The sequence below is a fragment of the Lolium rigidum genome, chromosome 1 (genome assembly GCF_022539505.1).
Source record: "Lolium rigidum isolate FL_2022 chromosome 1, APGP_CSIRO_Lrig_0.1, whole genome shotgun sequence".
NCBI classification, from domain to species: domain Eukaryota; kingdom Viridiplantae; phylum Streptophyta; class Magnoliopsida; order Poales; family Poaceae; genus Lolium; species Lolium rigidum.
The window spans coordinates 98,019,922-98,029,482 of record NC_061508.1 but is presented as its reverse complement, the minus strand read 5'-3'; the positions used below and the strand labels follow the sequence as shown (position 1 = coordinate 98,029,482).

The following is a 9,561-nucleotide window of genomic DNA, read 5'->3' as shown; positions in this document are numbered from 1 at the left end:
AGTTTGGGTCTGTGCTTATTAACTGGAAGTATTTCCGAAAGTCTAAAAAATATTAAGCATATTGCTTCATGATTAAGTAATATTTATCTAAGATTGTCTTCAATGTTACTCTCAGATAATTGGCATCTATGATTGGTCCGGAAACAATCCAATTATTCCGGAATTGTGGTTGGTTCCCCATTATCTTCCGATTCATCCAGGTGCTTATTTCAACCATTGACATAACACATGAACATATGCTATCATGGATAGGATAAGCTTAGAACAAGATTTGTTTTACATACTTAGTTTTAGAAGATATTTTATACTAACTTAATTCAACATTATTTTGTTTTAAATATTTCTTTATCATATCATTCTTATGTATTTACTGAGATTACTGTATAGTTTCCCAAATAAGCTTTCCATTATTTTGACATTCCCCATTTTGTCCATCTGTGGCTAGTGTAATTCATTCCAAAACCCTAGTGTATCTATCATAGCTTGCCATGATCTTCGCCTATCATTCTTCTAAACAATGATTATTTATTTATTTGATGAACCGAGAATTTTTCATCTAGGTCGATTTTGGTGCTTCACCCGGTTGGTATACATGCCAATGGCATATCTTTATGGAAAGAAATTTGTGGGGCCGATTACCCCAACTATACTCGCATTGCGGGAGGAACTATATAACACAACATATGATGAGGTCAATTGGAAAAATGCACGAAGCTCTTGTGCCCAGGTTTGATACTGTCTAAGTTTAACATAGAACATGCAGTTCTGTATTGGTGAAAACAATATCATGATTAAGGAACTCTTCATTCCACATTCTTTCTTTGTTATAGGAAGACCTACACTATCCCGGATCAAAGGTGCAAAGTTTTCTTTATAGTTGTCTTAACAAGTTTGTGGAGCCCACGTTAAATATCTGGCCACGTCAGCAAGCTAAGAGAAAGAGCTTTAAGTAGCCTCATGGAATATATTCATTTTAACGACGAAACAACAAAATACATTGGAATTTGCCCTATTGATAAGGTAAATGTTGTGGAAGTTGTACATATACCTCTGATTTATTTCCCTTGTGAGCACCCTTTCTCGCTTAAAATTTAAATTATGTTGACAAAAAAATTATATCTTATTTATTAGGCATTGAATATGATCTGTTGTTGGGTTGAAAATCCCAATTCAGATGAGTTCAAACAACATCTTCCAAGGTTTTATGATTACTTCTGGCTTGCTGAAGATGGCATGAAGGCACAGGTAATGGTCTATCATATTTTCAAGATTATTGGGACATGTAGGTTGAATTAAAAATATGCCGGGTGAATTAGTTTTTGTACAAAAATAATAGTTCCACCCCATCTCTATCCTAGTCTATGTCTGTTGTTCAATTTGAGGGGAGGGGGGTATCTAATTATTTCTAGCAACTATTGGTGATGTCTCAAGGCTGGGTGGTGTTGTCTACAATTCAATTACATAATTGCATGTAAATAAGGTGCACTTATAATATATTGATTATATCCTTTTAACAGCTTTGAAATTTTTTCTACATCATTTCCTCGACATAGCATACAAACAATATTTCCATTTCAACAAAACATAAATACTATATAAATGAACAACTCACCTATTCATCCAAATTTGAATATGTCATTCCCATCTCCCAACTATGTTGTTTCATCCAATAATGCATCACGTAAGACCCTTGCGCATGTTTTCCTAAGTCCTTTGAAAATGGAGATTGCTTAGTGCTATATCCAGGGTATATTGCTAATGTGGCATGATAGTTAAGGAGGATAGAGAGAATTGATAAATCTTACAGCAAGAACAGTCTGTATAGCCAATCATCGGCAATAGCAAATTCTAATATTTTCCATAGTCAACCTTATAGCTAACATATACAATAGTTAGCTACAAAAATCACTACTTTATTTATATATTTCCCACCTTATAGTATCACACAGTACATGTTTAAAAGGTTGTGCTGCAACTATCTTTTAACTTAGAGACCTCTTATCTTCTCTCTCATAATCTACCTCCACCAACTAAGTATAAATATAATATTTAAATCCTTATAGCCAGCTGACATCACCTTAATGTACTTTCTCTTTGCTTAGACACAACCCTTGCACGTGGTCATAGGCAACAAAATTGGCTAGTCCAATCTCACGTATGCATGAGGATAAAATAATTAATTGCAACATCCTAAGAAAGACACTTAAGAGTAATGCGTTGGGTTGTTGTCTCTTAAGAGTAATGCATTAGGTTCTTCTACGACGGCGTGCTATAAAAGTATGCATCTAAAAGGACTAATGAAGGTTAAGCACATGAAGGTGATTGCAATAGAGACGAGCAAAACATGTGATGTCGTCCGTATAAAAGTTGTTTGCTTTGGTGGAGCTGGGTGCAATAGGGACAATAAAAACACATGATGTCATTTTCCCTCGGAACCGACAGAGCTGCCACATAATTCCTTACTATCATAACAATAAATGAACTATCATACGGAAATATTAGGGATACATTCTATATATTTTATCTTTCGATATCATAACCTTACATTTGGTAATACTCACATAACATAGCATCATCAGATTGTCTTAGTTGAGCTGAAATTGTCACCTAATTTTTCAGGATGCCCGAGTCTTTTTCTATTTGGCTACAATATTGGTCACGTAAAAATTATGTGATTGTCATGACATTACTTAGAAAGAAAACACAATTGGATACCAATATTTGTTCCTTCTATTGTTCAAGTTGATATATTTGTTTAGAAGGATTGATATGTAAAATGTAATATTTGACAATACTTTGCATATCCTTGTCAATATAGGTATATGAAGGCTGCCAAAGCTGGGAGACAGCATTCATAATTCAAGCATACTGCTCAACTGATCTTACTAATGAATTTGGCCCATGTATAAAAAAGGCTCACGAGTTTTTACAAAATTCACAGGTTTGTTGTTATCCATTTTCTTAAGGTTAGTTTGGTAATTTCTCATGAAAAAAGTCAAACTTTTAGTTTTGAGCTAATATTGTGTTTTGGAAAATTTACCAACACTAGTACAGAAAATCCTTGAAGTGGCGTGGCAATACCACACTTAGTGGAGGGGATTTGACACGCCACAGGTGTTGTGTTAGTGGTATTTTGTAACTGTGGCCCACAGGTATCCACAACATTTTTTACCTATGGCGTGTCCGTGCCACGCCACTAACTTATTTTGGGGAATTAAAAAACATGCAATTAATGAATTTCTAGCAACACTATTTATATCACATAATCATAATTAGAACAATATACAAAAGAACATTTTATGGAAGATAACATTGTCTAGAAGTTGCTAATACTAAATGTACTACACATAGTCATATGATTGACGTCTCCACTACATTGTCATAGTCATATATATCTCTAAACATAGAAGATAAAACATATTGAACGTGGCTAGAAGTACTAACGAAATCTCGGAGAGACTCATAGAATCACCAACAGCTCTAGGGGAGCTCTTCGTGAGTCGAAGATGATGTGTTCTCTCGGAGTGTACTCGGAAGTAAGTAGTATGAAACTCATTGTCGAGATACAAGATGAACTTCTTCACAGGGTCCATCTTGTATCGGTATATAAGTCGTTTCCAAGTAAGACCGGAGGAGAGAGGCAGCAGCTTGTGGCGGCAGCACCGATCGGACGAGGCGATGGCATGGGCCGGAGGAGGCGGAGGCAAGGATCGTAGGAGGCGATGGCACCGAACAAATCGAGGAGGTAACGACACACACCATATTAGGAGGCGGCGGTGGAGAACGGTTTGTGGTGGTGGCAGCGTGAGTGTGGAGGGAAGATGGATAGCGCTGAGGGAAGATGAGGAACGTGGTGGCGCGACATCGTGTGTGGGGGGGGAGAGGAGGCACAGTGAGCAAGGACAAGAGATTGAGAGAGTAGTTTTTCGTGGATCCGTTTGTGGGCCAGCCAGCAGGTCTGAGCGGGGCTAGTTGGTTGTCACTGAGCCGCTAGTGGCCTGACCCAATTCTCCACGCCACTAGCTACCTGCGCCACTAATTTTTATTTTAAAATCCATTTTTATTTATTTTCTGCAAAAAGATCGTAAAATTTAGTGGTGCGGCAAAGAAAATGGCACGAGTAGAAAAATCGTAGTGGCATGCAAATATATGTCACGCCACTAGGGGTTTGCGATCGGGCTAGCTTGTGGGGCCAATATTCCAGTGGCGTGGCATTTATTCTACCACACTAGTAGTAGGCCAGTACCGGTGGCGCAACAAAGTGCCTACGCCAACGACATTATTTGTGGCGTGTTTACAAATTTCCACGACATGGACCGTATGAACCCTATAAAAAGTTTCCTACTACCGCAAGAAATTGCAACGGTACATGGAAAATGCATAATAAGGTGGTGTGTTTCATCCCCTAGCAATTTTTTCCTAGTATTAATGAGTCAGGATGTTTCTTTTATTGTTGTAGGTTCTTCAAGAGCATCCAAATTATGAAAAGTACTATCGCCATAGATCAAAAGGTTCATGGACTCTTTCGACAGCCGATAATGGGTGGTCTGTATCTGATTGTACGGCAGAGGCAATTAAGGTTGATATATGTTCCCTATAAACTTCTTCACAACAAATATCTTTCATGTGAAATAATAATTTATCATGAGAAAGTCATTGTTTTACATACTCTTACATAGTATCGTTTTCTTTAGGCATTGTTGTCGTTATCCAAGATTTCTCCGGACCTTGTTGGACAACCAATCAAACAAGAAAGGTTGTATGAAGCCATCGACTGCGTTCTTTCTTTCATGGTATGTACATATACAAATCGAGAAACTAGGAACACATTCTAATTTTTACTAGTTAGGATTATTGAAACACATGAAACTGCATTACCCAACGACCAAAAGTCTCTTGCTTCTCTAGTAGATCGATAGGACCATATGAAACAACTCTTGGACTCTCCTAATAAATAATGCGTGTAGGAGATCTTGTTAGAAACTACGTACCTCTAGCATGGAAGCAATTGGCAAAAAAATTGTGTGAAAACAACCTCAAATTGTTTTGTGTGAAATTTATGTCAAATAATATGTTTAGTTCTTTTGTATCTCACTGACATTTTCTACACTTTCCTATGGTGAAGAACAAAGATGGTAGCTTTTCTACATATGAACGTGCGAGAACATCCTCTTGGTTAGAAGTAAGTGTATTTATCTTCTACGTTTTCCCATTGATGAAGTAAATATTATAGGTGGTATAAGTTCAGTTTTTTAGAAAATAAGGGTGCTATATGTTCATCTTAGTACATATTCAACAAGTTTTACTTGTGAGCAAAGCTAAAATTCTATAATAAGGATTCGAGGTATGCGGGAGTACACATAGCAACACAAAAGGAAATATTACATACATGTGTACTACATAAATATTTAATGGAAGAACGGGTCGATACAATGAAACTTTAAATACCTCTATCACTTAGTCCCATTGTGCCAAACTTATATTTTGAATAATGAAGATTTTTCTAATGGTGTAGATGAGCATTTAGCTTCTAAGAAATTAAACTTTGTCCATGTTTGCATATATCTTAAACAATTATATCGCAACGTGTTTTAATTAGCAACCTTTAACCACCTAACTGTGACACCCCGATCCAAGTGATTGGAACATCTCACATACCCTCCATAGAAACACCGGCTATTGTGACACTTAATAAACAGAGATGCAACCAATATATATACATATTCATACTACACCCGGGTGTAGTTACACCCACACATCCTTCTCATAATCTAGAGAGTATCTATCATACCGGAGAGTATGTGCATGTAGTAAGAAGTATATAAAACTAATTTGATAATGTATATACTACTTTGTATGTAGTATGCATATTTTTTTACGTAGACTCATTTTTTACGTATACATATGTATGTATTATGGATATATAGTGCAAACTATGGGTTCAATTGCATTTTTTCCACCAAACTTGATTTGGAGTATGTTAGATATACTGTAGAAACATACTCAACCCAACAAAGTATAGTATATATTTCCGTACGCTAGTATACGAGATATGGATGTAGTTACACCCAGGGGTAGAAAGTATTTATCATATAAATAAATATATATATATATAATAGGTCTATTATTGCAAAAACTAGAGGATACCCCGCACATTAATTGACAATAGTAATATTGAATGATCACATAGATAAGATAGCATCACCTGAAATGTTATTTAAATAATGCACAACTTTGGATATAGTATTGTAAAAATTATCGCTTAGCAAATTATATAAATAAGACATGGATAAAACACGGGCATTATATAGAGCAATGTGTATGACTTACACCAACTTGGTACACTATAGACAACATGCTGAAATCAGTTGGAAACAACATAGGGCATGTAGGAGGCGTACCCAAAGATACAAAACCGAGTGTTCTTTCGTATGCAAGGTCATGTGTTCTTTTTTTAGGTCATCAACTTCTCATTCCTTTTATAGATACAATCTCATGTCCATATTTTATATATTTTTATAAACAACTAAAGTAAACATGAGTATTTTCACTATTCAAGAAAATTACATAGATTAGCATACATGATAAATAATAAGTGACCGGGCGAGTAGTTGCAGCTTGTCCAAGATGAAGAATTGATCAACAAATGCACGACCCGGTTATCAGCTGGTAGAAGCTATATGCACCTGAATATGAGCAACTTAGTGATTATTAAAAGCAAAGAACATTAGAACACCGATGATATAGAAGAACAAAATAGAGCATGCTAGTACATCAGTACACTTAATTGACACGTAAACATCGCCACTTGTTCCCTGCAGAAAGAATATATTAATGAATTATTATTAACACATCAAATTAAGCGGTTCTCTATTGATTATACAACCAAAATTCGAGTTCCTAGCTAATCTAAAATCTCATGATGAAAGTATCAACACAATCTCAAAAGAAAGATTAATTCTCTTGTATATCTTACAATCGGACAACACAAAAAATGGGTTAATTGAGATATCAATGAATCAAGATCAAACAACTTCAAATCCATGAATAGTGCATGTGCTCAGAAGTTAGAAAGGGGGGGGGGGGGGTTTGACGACCAAAAGTACGGGGAGAGCTGGTCGATATCTCAATGAGTTTAATAGGATGTGTTCTGATCAGCTCCTATGTCATGTCCATCACGTTCTTGCAAAAGATCCTAAGAAATATTCCACCAATAAGTCTTTGTCGCAGGTGTAAAATATAGTTTCACTAATAACTTATTGTCCTCAAAATAGACACTAATATTACTAACTCGTACATTATTTGTCTCCTAGGTTCTCAATCCTTCTGAGAGTTTCCGCAACATTGTTGTCGATTATCCGTAAGAAATCCGGAAACCTTTATTGCATTTTCGATAACTAGTTATGCTTCTATATTCATATTTTCTTTACAGAAACTGACTTATAGTACATATATGATATCTAGATCTGTAGAATGCACATCTTCGGTGATTGATGCTCTAATGATGTTTAGAGAGCAACACCCACTCTACCGCAACAATGAGATCGAGGAATGTGTACAAAAGGCAGCTCTTTTTATTGAGAGAAAACAACAGAAAGGATGGTTCATGGTAACCAACATTGTGCTATTTCTTGCAAACTACTTTTGATCATGTTGCAGTTCTACACCTATGCTTTATTTTTATGAACCTTCAAGCCAAATGTGGATTCAAAATTTGCCTCATTGGACACATCATTTTTGTCACAGAGGATCCCGAGTTATAGTTTGGTATGCCTTTAAGTGGTAAGTTGTAACTGATTTTAATCCACTTGTATAACCAATGGGTTCGCATGGTAAAGTGATCTTCACCAATGTTGTGTAAAATTTATATATATGATCAACAAATAGACGTGCGTTTTAAGAAAAAAATTCACTATTACAATGGACATCCCCAAAAAGAAATCCAAAACCCAAATTGTACAAATTAATTAGTTTGGAACATAGTTTGGAAGAAACTGAACAAAGAATCTAACAAAACCACTTTTACCTTATTGAGTCATGTAAATTGAGCTATCGGTTAATGTATTTCTGAAAAAACATATTATTACCTTGAATATTAGATTGCTTGAATAGATAAAATGAGCTTTTATAGACTCATTAAGCCGCATGAAGAAAAAAAAGAGAAAAATAGTGTATACTCGGTCTCTGTTTTATAAAGATTGAGGAGTGATATTTTTTCTTGAAGAACTGTCCCACATCTCAAACCAAACAATACTAGGCAGTTGTCTTTTTAGTTCATATTACATGGTTAGTAACCAACAATCTCTTAACATAATTATCTTACAGGTACGGTACTTGGGGTATCTGTTTCACTTATGGGACAATGTTTGGTATAAAGGGTCTAACAATAGCTGGAAGAACTTATGACACTAGCTCTTCTATCAGAAGAGCATGCAAATTTCTGTTATCAAATCAACAGCCCACTGGTGGATGGGGAGAGAGCTATATTTCTAGCGAAAATGAGGTAGTAAACTATGATTATTTATTTTTGTTTAAAGGATGTATTTCCTAATTATTTAGTAAATTGTAAATTACAACTTACTTAAATTTACAAATGATCTTTACACATGAAAGACTCCAATTTTGAAGTTTATTTCGCTTAAGTTTCTTACAAATTTCACTTATAGGAATTTGTTGATAGCGGTAGACATCTCCAATTTTGAAGTTTATTTTGCTAAAGTTTCTTACAAATTTCACTTATAGGAATATGTTGACAGCGGTAGACCTCATGCCGTGAATACCGCTTGGTCCATGTTAGCTTTAATATATTCTGGGCAGGTATGTTATTCTCCCCTTCAATTATATTCTCGTTATAGCATGTGTTTTCAATATAACAAGTTTTTTGCCGTAACTTTGTGTCATCTGTTTTGAAATAATTGCATTATCAACTCATCGATTTCCTATGTTCGATATTTTATTTAGGTTGAACGAGATCCAATACCACTGCATCGTGCGGCAAAACTATTGATCAACATGCAACAAGACACTGGTGATTTCCCTCAACAGGTATGGCTTCATTTTATGTATATTAAATTTATAGTATCATTGCTGTTCATTTGGAGATTCATTGTAAAATATATTACTACAGGAACTAGAGGTCCAACATAAGAATATCTTACTTCTCAAAACTTACAATACCCATCTGTCTAAATTGTTGAAAATTTGTTCTACTTTTTGCGATAGGAACACATTGGATGCTTCAACTCTTCATTGTACTATAATTATTCCAACTACCACAACATATTCCCCATATGGGCTCTCGGAGAGTTTCGTCGCCGACTTGTTCTCAACAAGAAGTAATGTGGCGGGAAAAATATGAATGTTAGAGAAGTTACATGGCTCTTACACATTTATGTTTGATTATTGTTCTGGTTGTATTCCAATAAAATGTATTTATCATAACAATTATATGCCCCGCAGCACCAAATCTAATGAACATTGTATATACTATTCCCCTCTCTACGCCCCTCTAAGAGTGGTGGTCGTGCATAATGTTGATGAATTTGTCGTAGATGTAGAAAC

The 9,561-nt window shown here is 35.4% G+C and overlaps 1 pseudogene; it reads left to right on the top strand.

The window, feature by feature from the left end:
* The window catches only part of LOC124649454, a 13,675-nt pseudogene extending 4,336 nt beyond the window's left edge, over positions 1–9,339 (top strand).
* The last annotated feature ends 222 nt before the right edge of the window (positions 9,340–9,561 follow it).